Here is a 14,391-nt window from a genome sequence, read left to right as displayed (position 1 = left end):
GATGCGGAAACTTGAAGGCTGTCCAAATAAGGAAATGGGGTACTGATCCAAAAGTATTGGCCAGGTCCGAGAATAAGACGTGCAGGTCTTTTCCTTCCCTTTTGACAGATTGCATTTGGTATCATATCATGCTTGTATGCTCCAAGCATCCTGAGAAACCAGTAATCCTGGCTTTCTGCACTGAAGTGTTGATCAAGTTGTTTTGTTTTCGTTAGGTTACCATCCTATTAGCAATGATGCTAAAAAAGAGCTTCCCTTCAACATTAAATGGATTGATCTGCTGGAATTGGTAGATGTTTGAGGCATCCTTCTCCTTTGGAATAACTACTCCCCCTGGTCTTCGCCACACTTTTGGGTTGATCTGCTTGGTCCTTCATTTGCCTCCACAGAACGTGTAAGACATGTGGGATGTTCTTTTACAGCTGGTATGGTCCTGGAGCTAACACTGGCCTTGCCTTCCTTACTGCTTCCTTACTTCTTAGACTTCATTACATCAATCATTAAGAGATACAAACAGTATGGTAAAAGTATGTGGCAAATACATAAGTGACAAGTAAAGAGTTGTCAAAAATTGAGTAACCATGCAAAAAAAGTGAGGGAAGCCACCAAAATACCCATGGCACCTCTGAAGTGGATATATGGATGTGGCTCTGGGGTCAAAGGATAATGGTGCAAAGTCATGAGTTCAAAACAAGCAGTAAACCTTGATGATCTCAGATGAAGCCCTACCGGAAGATGAAAAAGTTGCAGTACCTTGGAGTTGCAGTTGCAGGCCACTTGAGGCTGGCTCCAAAAGTGAGCAGCTTCCCATTCAACTCCATGTTGAAATGTCCAACATTAGAGCAGAAATTAACATTTTACAACCTGGTATAAAAACAGCATTGGTCTCTATAGATAGTTTTCCCCTACATGGCAGCTGTAGTAGGGGCAGGGGGGGGGTGTTCTAACGTCTAAGTTTAAAAGATTTTAAGCCATAAAATTATGTATAATTGGGTCATGGCTGGTTTACGTAACAGTGGTTGAAATAAGTTCCAATCACAGAGTCCTATATGAGAACTAGAGTCTGCACTCATCATGTCCGTGACATGACACTTCCTAACCTCCTTGAAGAAGTGCCCAGATGTTAAAGGCCTTTTGGATTGCGAGCTCTTGCTTGCCTCTACTGGTGGTTGGCTCTCACTGTGGTATTGTATCACTTCCTGTTCCGGAGCACAGCTGTGTTTTGCTGTATCTGTTAGCTGTTTAATCTGCGCAGTTAGATTGATCTAGTTAACTAGATAACGATTTGTTTCACAGTGTAATCTTCACGTGCCTTAACTAAAGCACTCCCTCTGCTGAATCACCTCTAAATTATTTACACATTATTCACTTTGTGTGTTTTTAGGAATCCGCTAGCTTAGCGCAGCTACTAGCTCTTAGCCTGTTTAGCATGGCGGCTTCTCCTGTCTCTCCCACACTTTTCTGCTCTGGGTGTGAAATGTTTAGTTATTCCTCGGCCTCCTTTAGCAGTAATGGTACTTGTAATAAGTGTAGCTTATTCGTAGCTTTGGAGGCCAGGCTGGGCGAATTGGGGACTCGGCTCCGCACCGTGGAAAATTCTACAGCTAGCCAGGCCCCTGTAGTCGGTGCAGACCAAGGTAGCTTAGCCGCCGTTAGTTTTTCCTCTGGCAGATCCCGAGCAGCCGGGAAAGCAGGCCGACTGGGTGACTGTGAGGACGACATTGAAGGAAATTTGAAACTGCTGGCTAAGGCTAAGCGTAAATTTGGTAAGATTGTAATTCACGTCGGCAGTAATGACACCCGGTTACGCCAATCGGAGGTCACTAAAATTAACATTGAATCGGTGTGTAACTTTGCAAAAACAATGTCGGACTCTGTAGTTTTCTCTGGGCCCCTCCCCAATCGGACCGGGAGTGACATGTTTAGCCGCATGTTCTCCTTGAATTGCTGGCTGTCTGAGTGGTGTCCAAAAAATGAGGTGGGCTTCATAGATAATTGGCAAAGCTTCTGGGGAAAACCTGGTCTTGTTAGGAGAGATGGCATCCATCCCACTTTGGATGGAGCAGCTCTCATTTCTAGAAATCTGGCCAATTTTCTTAAATCCTCCAAACCGTGACTATCCAGGGTTGGGACCAGGAAGCAGAGTTGTAGTCTTACACACCTCTCTGCAGCTTCTCTCCCCCTGCCATCCCCTCATTACCCCATCCCCGTAGAGATGGTGCCTGCTCCCAGACCACCAATAACCAGCAAAAATCTATTTAATCATAAAAATTCAAAAAGAAAAAATAATATAGCACCTTCAACTGCACCACAGACTAAAACAGTTAAATGTGGTCTATTAAACATTAGGTCTCTCTCTTCTAAGTCCCTGTTAGTAAATGATATAATAATTGATCAACATATTGATTTATTCTGCCTTACAGAAACCTGGTTACAGCAGGATGAATATGTTAGTTTAAATGAGTCAACACCCCCGAGTCACACTAACTGCCAGAACGCTCGTAGCACGGGCCGAGGCGGAGGATTAGCAGCAATCTTCCATTCCAGCTTATTAATTAATCAAAAACCCAGACAGAGCTTTAATTCATTTGAAAGCTTGACTCTTAGTCTTGTCCATCCAAATTGGAAGTCCCAAAAACCAGTTTTATTTGTTATTATCTATCGTCCACCTGGTCGTTACTGTGAGTTTCTCTGTGAATTTTCAGACCTTTTGTCTGACTTAGTGCCTAGCTCAGATAAGATAATTATAGTGGGCGATATTAACATCCACACAGATGCTGAGAATGACAGCCTCAATACTGCATTTAATCTATTATTAGACTCAATTGGCTTTGCTCAAAATGTAATTGAGTCCACCCACCACTTTAATCATATCTTAGATCTTGTTCTGACTTATGGTATGGAAATTGAAGACTTAACAGTATTCCCTGAAAACTCCCTTCTGTCTGATCATTTCTTAATAACATTTACATTTACTCTGATGGACTACCCAGCAGTGGGGAATAAGTTTCATTACACTAGAAGTCTTTCAGAAAGCACTGTAACTAGGTTTAAGGATATGATTCCTTCTTTATGTTCTCTAATGCCATATACCAACACAGTGCAGAGTAGCTACCTAAATTCTGTAAGTGAGATAGAGTATCTCGTCAATAGTTTTACATCCTCATTGAAGACAACTTTGGATGCTGTAGCTCCTCTGAAAAAGAGAGCTTTAAATCAGAAGTGCCTGACTCTGTGGTATAACTCACAAACTCACAGCTTAAAGCAGATAACCTGTAAGTTGGAGAGGAAATGGCGTCTCACTAATTTAGAAGATCTTCACTTAGCCTGGAAAAAGAGTCTGTTGCTCTATAAAAAAGCCCTCCGTAAAGCTAGGACATCTTACTACTCATCACTAATTGAAGAAAATAAGAACAACCCCAGGTTTCTTTTCAGCACTGTAGCCAGGCTGACAGAGTCAGAGCTCTACTGAGCCGAGTATTCCTTTAACTTTAACTAGTAATGACTTCATGACTTTCTTTGCTAATAAAATTTTAACTATTAGAGAAAAAATTACTCATAACCATCCCAAAGACGTATCGTTATCTTTGGCTGCTTTCAGTGATGCCGGTATTTGGTTAGACTCTTTCTCTCCTATTGTTCTGTCTGAGTTATTTTCATTAGTTACTTCATCCAAACCATCAACCAATTTTAGGACCAATTTATTCACTTTATACATGCTTCCCTTAGGCAGTATTATTAGACGGCATTGCTTAAATTTTCATTGTTACGCAGATGATACCCAGCTTTATCTATCCATGAAGCCAGAGGACACACACCAATTAGCTAAACTGCAGGATTGTCTTACAAACATAAAGACATGGATGACCTCTAACTTCCTGCCTTTAAACTCAGATAAAACTGAAGTTATTGTACTTGGCCCCACAAATCTTAGAAACATGGTGTCTAACCAGATCCTTACTCTGGATGGCATTACCCTGACCTCTAGTAATACTGTGAGAAATCTTGGAGTCATTTTTGATCAGGATATGTCATTCAATGCGCATATTAAACAAATATGTAGGACTGCTTTTTTGCATTTACGCAATATCTCTAAAATTAGAAAGGTCTTGTCTCAGAGTGATGCTGAAAAACTAATTCATGTATTTATTTCCTCTAGGCTGGACTATTGTAATTCATTATTATCAGGTTGTCCTAAAGGTTCCCTGAAAAGCCATCAGTTAATTCAAAATGCTGCAGCTAGAGTACTAACGGGGACTAGAAGGAGAGAGAATATCTCACCCATATTGGCCTCTCTTCATTGGCTTCCTGTTAATTCTAGAATAGGATTTAAAATTCTTCTTCTTACTTATAAGGTTTAGAATAATCAGGTCCCATCTTATCTTAGGGACCTCATAGTACCATATCACCCCAATAGAGCACTTCTCTCTCAGACTGCAGGCTTACTTGTAGTTCCTAGGGTTTGTAAGAGTAGAATGGGAGGCAGAGCCTTCAGCTTTCAGGCTCCTCTCCTGTGGAACCATCTCCCAATTCAGATCAGGGAGACAGACACCCTCTCTACTTTTAAGATTAGGCTTAAAACTTTCCTTTTTGCTAAAGCTTATAGTTAGGGCTAGATCAGGTGACCCTGAACCATCCCTTAGTTATGCTGCTATAGACTTAGACTGCTGGGGGGTTCCCATGATGGGTTCTTTCTCTTTTTGCTCTGTATGCACCACTCTGCATTTAATCATTAGTGATTGATCTCTGCTCCCCTCCACAGCATGTCTTTTTCCTGGTTCTCTCCCTCAGCCCCAACCAGTCCCAGCAGAAGACTGCCCCTCCCTGAGCCTGGTTCTGCTGGAGGTTTCTTCCTGTTAAAAGGGAGTTTTTCCTTTCCACTGTCGCCAAGTGCGTGCTCACAGGGGGTCGTTTTGACCGTTGGGGTTTTTACGTAATTATTGTATGGCCTTGCCTTACAATATAAAACGCCTTGGGGCAACTGTTTGTTGTGATTTGGCGCTATATAAATAAAATTAATTGATTGATTGATTGATTAATTAAATGTTTCATGTGCATTTTCAATGCATACCATTCTGACCTGGATATCAAGCCAGTAAAATTAATTTACATTAAATTATGTAAGGAAAGTATTAAACTTACACCCACACATTCCCAAATATTAGTGTCGAAAGTTACATGGATCCAATCTGTTCCAGCTGCTGTAAATCAGCAGCTCAGGAGCTGAGCTGAGATGTCCTGCTGCTGCTGTGTTTGTCAGGGCCTGACTGTGTATGTATTCTGTTGCTGGGGTTTTGGATTGTTTTGTTTTCTTCTTGTTTTTGTATTTCTTTTCTGTGTTTTCTGGGATTGTGGGGTTTTATTGCTGGGGCCTGTCTGTGGTTCTCTCTCTCGCTCTCTCTCGGGCCACGCCCCTCTTCTGGTTCTTGCTATGCACACCTGTGTGTAATTCTTTGATTGCCACCTGGGGCTTTATTAGCTCACAGCTTGTGTCGGCTGTTTGCCAGTTTGTTGCGCCCTGTGCCTTCATACCAGCTCTTGTCTTGGTATTCTCTAGATCTGCCTGCTTCAGTGTTTACTCGACCTCCTGCCTGTTTATTCCGACCTCATTTTTGCCTGATGATCTTGGTACTGCTGCTGTATTTTTTGGACTGCCTCTCCATGTACCGACCATTGCTTCTGCCCTCATTAAAGCCTATTTGCAAACAGAGCTGTGTAAGTGAGTCTTGCAATTGTCTCCAACCAAACCTGCCTGTCAGAACAAACTGGCCAACAATGGAGACAGCAGACTCAGACCCGTTCCACCTGGCAGTTCGTCACCACAGCCAGCAGCTCGCACGACGGGGACAAGCTTGATACGCTAAGCTCTGGGTTTAGTGAGCTTGTTACCCGCCAAGAGGCTTTTATGGCATCGGTTAGCGAACAGATGAGCAAACTACTGTCCCGACTCGATCATCAGGCTACGTCGGATGCAGCCACCGGCAATCCCAGCCAGCACCGGGGCTGCCAGCTGTTTTGTCAGCCGCCGTTCCGGCGCCAGTTGTTTGCAACAGCTGTCACGTCCAGAACGTTTTTCGGGCGACTCAGGAGACGTCAGACCATTCATCACACAGTGTGAATTACATTTTGAACTCATGGCCTCAATATTTCCGTCTGACAGATCTAAGATCGCTTACATCATCACTCACCTTTCCGGTCGAGCAGCAGCCTGGGCCACAGCCGAGTGGGGTCGTCACTCACCCGCCTGTGCTTCACTCCCGGCATTCACAAGAGCTCTCGAGCAGGTTTGTCAGCATACGGCCCCGGGACATGAAGCAGCACGATCCCTCCTAAAACTGAAGCAGGGCAGCCGCCGAGTCACAGATTACTCCGTCAACTTCCAGATCCTGGCAGCGAAAAGTGAATGGAACCCGGCTGCACTCCACGACACTTTTTTCCAGGGTTTGTCCGCAGAAATCCAAGACAAGCTCGTGGCCATAGACTTGCCCGAAGAGTTGGACGATCTGATTGCGCTCGCCATCCGCACAGATCCATCCTCACTGTGGGAATCCAGACTATTCATCCAACACGCCTCCTGCCCGTTCCGCCTCATCCTTCCCGGCCTGAGTCATCCCAGCACAGCACTGAGGTGCCAATGCAGCTCGAGCGCATGCGCCTCACTCCTGCTGAGCGACAGCGTCGCGGAGTGGACAGCCTCTGTTTTTACTGTGGTCAAGCAGGTCATTTGATAGCCGACTGTCAGGTCAGGGGTGCCACCATGTGGTCAAAGGCTGAATTGCGGGTGAGTCAGACACCATTCTACCCGAGTCCTGTTTTGTGTCCGCGCTTACTTGGGACATAGAGTAGAGGGTAAGATCTCCATTAAGTACGGATCCTGCTCCCGCGGGGTGTCCGCCAGGTCATCTTTATGTTCCCACTATGCTTCGGGGTGAGGTAATTCGATGGTGTCACGATAGCCGGTTGTTCTGCCATCTGGGGATCAAGAAGACTATCTCAGTGATACGACAGCGGTTATAGTGGACAGGACTTGCCAGGGATGTGACGGAGTATGTTAACACCCGTCAGGTTTGCGCTACGCAGAAATCCGCCAACCGTCCACCTACGGGTGCTCTATTACTGTTACTGGTTCCTACCCATCCATGGTCGCACATCACCTTAGACTTTGTTAGTGGTGTCCCGCCCTCAAAGGGTAACACAGTAATTGTAACAGTTGTCGATATCCTGTCCAAAATGATTCATTTTGTCCCGTTGCCACGCCTCCTGTCTGCTAAGGAGACGGCAGAAGTCATGTTGTCACATATTTTCAAATTACATGGATTACCACAGGATGTTGTGTCCAACCGGGGTCCACAGTTTCTGTCCCATTTCTGGAGGGAGTTCTGCCGCCTTCTCGGGGTCACGTCAAGTTTAACCTCAGGCTACCATCTGCAAGCCAATGGGCAGTCGGAGCTGTTTAACCAGGAGTTGGAAAAGGGTCTCCGCATCCTTGCTTCCCAGCATCCGGCGTCCTGGTCATCACAACTCCCTTGGATCGAATTCGCACACAATGGTTTGCCTTCAGTGTCCTCCGGTTACTCCCCGTTCCAGGTGGTTTTCAGTCACCAACTTCCGTTTTTCCCACGATTAACAATAGCTTGTCTGTTCCCTCGGCTCTTAGTCTCATCCTCCATTGCCGACGAACCTGGGAGCGGGCTAGGCATGCTTTGTTACATTCTTCCACAGCCTTCAACGCACTACTTGACCCTACGAGGGGTTCCTAGGAAACTGACTCCACTGTTCGTTGGCCCCTTCCCGGTGTCTAAGGTCTAATCCTGTTTCTGTGCATCTCCGCCTTCCCCAGTCCATGTCCGTCCATCCCACTTTTCACGTTAGTCAGGTCAAGCCGGTCTGGTGTAGTTCGCTGTGCCCTCCTGCCGGTCCCCCTCCCTCCGCCCGGTATGTGGATGTTGGCCCGGTTTACGCCGTGCGCCGCCTCGTGGCCTCTCACCATTGTGGGTGCGGTTTCCAGTATCTGGTTGATTGGGAGGGTTATTGAGAGGATTCCAAATGTGTTCTCCACCACATGATGCAGACGAGACACCTGCAGCTGTAAAGGATTTCTGATTCTATAAACAAATGGTTTCATCAGCCAATAGTTCTGAAAGCAGATGCATCATCAGGTATGAAATTATTTTATTTTATTTTATTTTAGTGTTGAAAGTTTAACGAGATCCGATATGTTTCAGCTTCCAAATTCTGCAGACATGAAGGCACAATATGACACAATCCAGACTGGGCACACAGGCTGCATTAATTAATTCCACATGGTGTGCATTAATTCAATCCAGTTTTTGTATAGTACTGAATAAATTCAGCTTTGAATAAAATTCCAGGTGGTACTAAATCCTCAGATTCGGTACACAGGCAGGATGCTTTACACCAGTTTATTGCCCAAAAGTCATAGAAGAAGTAACAAGAACAAGCAAAACTGCTCATGGCCCCTTCATACATAGTGCGAAGTTTGCATGGCGTTTGAACGAAAACGGCGAAACAGCGCAAAGCTGTTCGAAATTAGTGCACGAAATATTGTGCAGATGGGAAGGCGTGCATAAACCCAGTGCGAGAGTTCATGCTTGCACCGGTGTCTGTCGAACAGTAACAGTGCCAGGTGCACCACATGGCGCCGCTTATGTGGAAGAAATAAAAACCAACTGGTACGTGTGGAACCACATCGCACCACTTATGTGGAATAAATAATAAAATAAAAACCTGTGGGACCACATTTCGCAGCTTATGTGATATAATAAAAAAAAAAGAAGAAGAAGAAAACACACCACCCGGGATGCAAACTTGCACTTTTCAAAACCTCTGATTCACAGTCAGAAACTTTACCACTGAGGTACGGAGCTGTTCTTTGAAAGCTGCAGAAAGCTACATCATATCAGGAAGGACATGGAAGTATTACAAAAAAAATAAAAATCCCACACCATATAAAGGCACTGCATTTATCAAGCAAGAAATAAATATATGATCTGTTCCTCTGGTGATGATCTATGGTCACATACAGTCATGAAATGACATGAATGAGAAACAGTGTGCTCTGATGTCCACATCTACTGGTCAGGTGCGTCCAGTCTGCTGCACTCATGTTCTGCCTGACACGCGTGTCTTGTGGATGGCGCACCACAGTACAGACACCGCGTTATGTGGAACAGAGCTCACATGGGTGACGTAACAGTCAGATCGCCCGCTGCGTGTTCTGATCTGACAGTCCGTTTCAACCTGGGGGGCTGTCAGTGTCCGCTCCATGCGCACATGTGCTCGCTTGCTGCAGCTTGTCGCCACCATGGCGATATATGTTTTTATTTATGTCCAAGTATATACAGCAATCAGACACACACGCCTCACAATGGACAGTTGTTAGTTCATGTCTGTCCAAACACACTAGGTGTTGTGTAGCTGGAATGTCCATAATGACAGATCACCACAGCTGCTTCTGTCAGAAGCCACACCTCCCATGAGTGGAGTGCACACACACCCATGTGTCAGTGTGTGTGTTGGCAAAGTCACACTCATGGGGAACTTCGACAAATTTCACAGCAGTACGACAGTGATTGTCTGCAGTCTCTTGTCGTGCCAAGAGTGTGACTGGCCACACATTTTCTAAGTGCCACGCGAGCGGTGTTAGATGTTTGTGCATGTCACCTGGAATTTGGCCGGCACCTGCCGCGAGAAGGTGCGATGGGTTCGCACAGTGCACACTTTGTCTTTCAGGCTTATGTGTGCACAAATAGTTGTAGCAATAGGTGTACGAGGCGTTGGAGGCAGGGATGACATTACACGGTTTGCACACAATTCCTGCGTCATGCGCACTAAGTGTGCACTTCGTCCAAACTTATGCCCTTACTTATGGAAGGAAATGTTATCTCCCTTCTTCCTCCGTTTGTGGCTTTGCCAACATGCGCAGCTTTCCAGCATTTTGCACCTGTTTCTTGAAGAGATTCTTTAAGCTTCTGTGTGCGCTGCCCACTGAGTTGCCCTGATCGAAAGTGGCGACCACGCCTCCTTGCCGGGACACGTCTCAGTGTGACTGCAGACTCTATTTCTCATATACAGTTCTGTGGTTCCAACCATAGACATTATAAAGAGTAGACACCGCAGTGGTTGCTGAGGCGCAAGAAATGCGGCTGCCATGTTGGACCGGTCATCGTAGTGATCCATCACAAGGCACAGTGAAGGTTTGATTTTTATATTCTTGTTTATTTTTATTTTTTAATCTTTTTATAATAAAGTTGCTTTGTTCTTTGTTATTTTCTCTGTTCTGTAAAGTGTCTTTTAGCACTATGTAAACACTATATAAATATAATTTATTATTGTTAGCAGTATTATAATAAGATGCTGAGAGCTGCAGAGAGCTCTGTATACAGTCCTCTTTAAGGGCTTTTAGCTGGAAAACTTTCACAAGCAACTTTGTACATGTGTAAATATGGTTTGGGGTGGGATGACATGTTGTGTTACAGTTTTTCTCAATTGCTAAGTCACATTTCTCGGAAGCTGCTCTCCTTTTCTCTAAACTGTGAACACAAAACCCAGTTTTCAAGCTACACTCACAAAACCCCCGACTCTTCTTGCAAACCCAAACTTTCACCTCAAAACAGTTCAATCTGTGCTCAAAACAACTATCTTGTCAAATTGTGCCCCGAGTCAATCAAAATTAAAAACAATACTGAGCAGTCTCTAAACACTACATAGAAAATAGAAAATGCAACGCTCAGGACACGAAGCTGAAGAAATAAATGTTTATTCTTCACTGTTGGCTAAATGCATGTTGCAAAACAAAAAAACCTGTCCATTTAGCACTTGTACATAGTAAAAAAGTACAAATAACAGAAATCTTGTGCATTTGCACATAGCACTTGTACTGTACAAAAACAAACAGAAATCATGTGCATTTAGCATTTGTATACAGTAAGCCTACGTAAAAATAAAGTACAACAAATATACATGGAATACTAGGCCTACAAACAGTTAGACTAACCCTCCATTACAATACTACAGTACATTGGCACAGTGATGTACTACAGTTTTTATTGATTGCTTCGACCTGTTTGAAGAAACTGGGAACCTCTCAGCCTTCATCATCACCATCTCAGCAGAGCAAAAGACACGCCTTGCAAATGTGTTAAGCCTTTCTCATTGGACTGACATATTTCCCCCACCTTTTATCAAAAAATTTAACACAGATGTCACTCAAGCAGTCAAAACGTCATTGTTTTAGCTATGGTATCCTAACAGAAACCACATGTTCCCAGCTATTAGAAACTATCTGATCAGTATGCAGTCACTGAAGCACCTGTCAGACACTTCTTCACACAAATCTTCAATTTGCAATCAGTCTGTAATAGGCCTTAAAAGGTGCCATGCCTGTGTTTTTCTTTGCAAGCATGGATCAAGGAGGTCTAAGGCAGGTGAGAGTGAGAGTAAGAGGAGTCCGAGGAAGAGGAGTCCGTGTGCAAGGTGGAGGTATAGTTGAAAGGGCTCAAGTCACTGATGAAATTTGGGCAACTATAATTGATCATGTTATAAATCATGGCCTTTCACTTAGAGAGACTGGACAAAGAGTCCAACTTGTTGTAAACAGAAACACTGTTTTTCGACAGGAGAACAGGTAATGTTGTTAAAGGCCTACAATATATACAGAAATATCTGCAGTACAGTAATATACAGTACTTCATGTAATTTTTTCCACATTCCCATTTCATGTATTTTTTTATAGAATGGAAAGGCTACCAGTCACTGGTGGTAGAATAAGAATTTCTAATGCTGTGCAGGAGGCAGCCATTATCAACATGGTTGTGACAAATAATGCCAATAGGCTGCGAGAAATCAGGGCTGCAGTAATTGCAGATCAGGGAGTATTTAAGAAATAGAAATACTGTGAGCGAGACCACCATAGACCGCATCCTCAGGAGGAACCATATGGCAATGAAACAATTCTACAGAGTTCCTTTTCAAAGGAACTGGAGGATGGAGGCCAGATGCCAATATATGGAGGTAAGGAAACATTACTATACTGTTACTGTCTGCCTTGTTATATCATGCAGTTACTGTAGAGTCAACTAGAGTCACTTTTACGGAATTGTAATTTTGACTTTTTTTTTTTCTTTAGAGAATAATGGAGCTTGAAGCCGAGGGGGCACATCTCATTTTTGTAGATGAGGCCGGCTTCAATCTGTCTTCAATCAGGAGACAAGGAAGGATGTGTGCTGCCATCTCCAATGATGGTGCCCTGTGCCATATCCCCACCATTGGCCCCTACAACACCGAGCACCTCATAGCATTCCTGAATGCTCTTCACGACATGCTGATCCCGCCTCAGGAGAGAGGGCTGTCGAGGCCTGGCTTGCCACTGTTCGTCATCATATGGGACAATGTGGCATTCCACCACTCTCGTATTGTAAATGAGTGGTTTGCAGTCCACCCTCGGATGATGGTGCAATTCCTTCCACCATATTCCCCTTTTTTGAATCAGATAGAGGAATTCTTTAGTGCTTGGAGATGGAAGGTTTATGATCATCACCCCTATGATCGCATGCCCTTGCTCAATGCAATGAGTGCTGCAGCCCAAGATAGTGATGCAGAGGCATGCCAAGGCAGGATCAGGCATGCCAGAAGATTTTTCCCTCGCAGCATTGCCAGAGAGAACATTGAATGTGATGCGGATGAGGCCATGTGGCCCATTCGTCAAGACAGAAGAGACTGAGTATCTTTTTTAATGTAATACCTAAGATCGGGCATTACTGGATCTGTTTGGGGTTCTAGCTTTAAAATCAGGTCAGCTAGGATGAGGGAAGCCAAAAATGTGAAAATGATTATGGCTCTTGTGGTTAGTAATATTATCAAATACACATATAGATTGAAGGGTTCTCACCAGCACAGTTGATCATAGGGGACCCCTACGGTGTGATTTAGATCCCCAATGCTGTGATTTTGACCCTTACACTGTGTTTCAACCTGCGTAGTGGGGCTTTTCTGTTGTTGTTTTTTTTTTCCCCCTGTTTTAAAGAACATGCCACACATTAATGTCCCACTTAGCAACACAAAGTATTCATTATTGTAAGTTTATCGAGGCACATGCAGTAATAATTAGTGGTTGCCGTTGTATTTTATTGATATTATCCTTCTAGCTTGGTGAGTCAGCAGGTGGATTTCTGGAAAATGTGTTATTCGCCATTTCTCGCCATTTCTCAGTGTGTGGCATTCATTTTAAGAAAAGCAGAAACATCCTGATGGCCAACAGACAACGTGAAATGAACGCTGCTATGTCTGATAATGAAGTTTCTGAGCTTTCTTTTGAAAGCGATGGCTCAGATTTACATTGAATGTACAGAGAGGAGATGACACACTTCATCCCAAAACTCTTTATTTTTTGAGAGTCTGTTGGATTTTGGACCCTAACTGTCGATCGCACAGTATCTGTGCATGACAAGTTCTTTTATGGTGTAGACCTAGCCCTTATTCTCCGGCAGGCAATTGCGCACCACCTGTGCGCAACAACTTCTTTGGTGGTGTAGACCTGGACATTATTCTCTGGTTGACGATCGCACATGATCTGTGCATGACAACTTCTTTGATGGTGTGGACTTTCCATATTTAATCGTGAACATTAATCTACAAGTTGGTGAGTTCCCTGTTCAGTTTTTTTCCTTTTGCATGTTTTTTTTGTTTGTTTTGTTTTTTTTGTTCTCCACAGTGTGGAGTGGAGCTGGTAGGCTTTGTTATTTTTATTTTACTTTGACAGAATCTGTCAGATTATGAATGGCGATGTTTGTGGAGTCTGCTGTCTACAAAGCAGCATGCTGTTTTAACTCCGTTATAGCTCCCACCATGATCGCGCATGCAGAACCCTCCACTGTTTTTCAGGCTGCCTGATAACACAGATGTAGTTCTTAGATTTTTCAAAGTTATATCATTGACAACACATAAGTGTGCATAAAGCTGAGTCTCTAGCAGACTCAACAGACTGTGTTCATGATGAATGTGCACACAGTAGAGATCGGCTGCTGCTTTAACCGTGACTGCATTAAAATGAACAGTTATCACTTAAAAACGAGTCATCACACAACATCACACTTATGTAAACTTTGCAATTAATCTGCTGCTCCATTGTTAAAGTTAGCAGCTACATTCTTTTTCTCATAGCTACAGAAACACTTGGAAAAACGAGTAACTCACGAGTACTTTGTTTTCGGCAGTCTCCATAGCTGTTTGTTGTGAATGCTGTATACTTTGAGACCGGTCACAGAAGTGCACAAAGTAATGCCGGTGTATCATAGGTTGGTCATTAACAGCCTAAATCTAAACTGGTATGATGTCTGTGTGACATGTGCTTTAAGCCTCCCCTTTTCACAT

Source organism: Thalassophryne amazonica, chromosome 3, assembly GCF_902500255.1.
Source record: "Thalassophryne amazonica chromosome 3, fThaAma1.1, whole genome shotgun sequence".
NCBI lineage: Eukaryota > Metazoa > Chordata > Actinopteri > Batrachoidiformes > Batrachoididae > Thalassophryne > Thalassophryne amazonica.
This window is presented reverse-complemented; position numbering follows the sequence as displayed.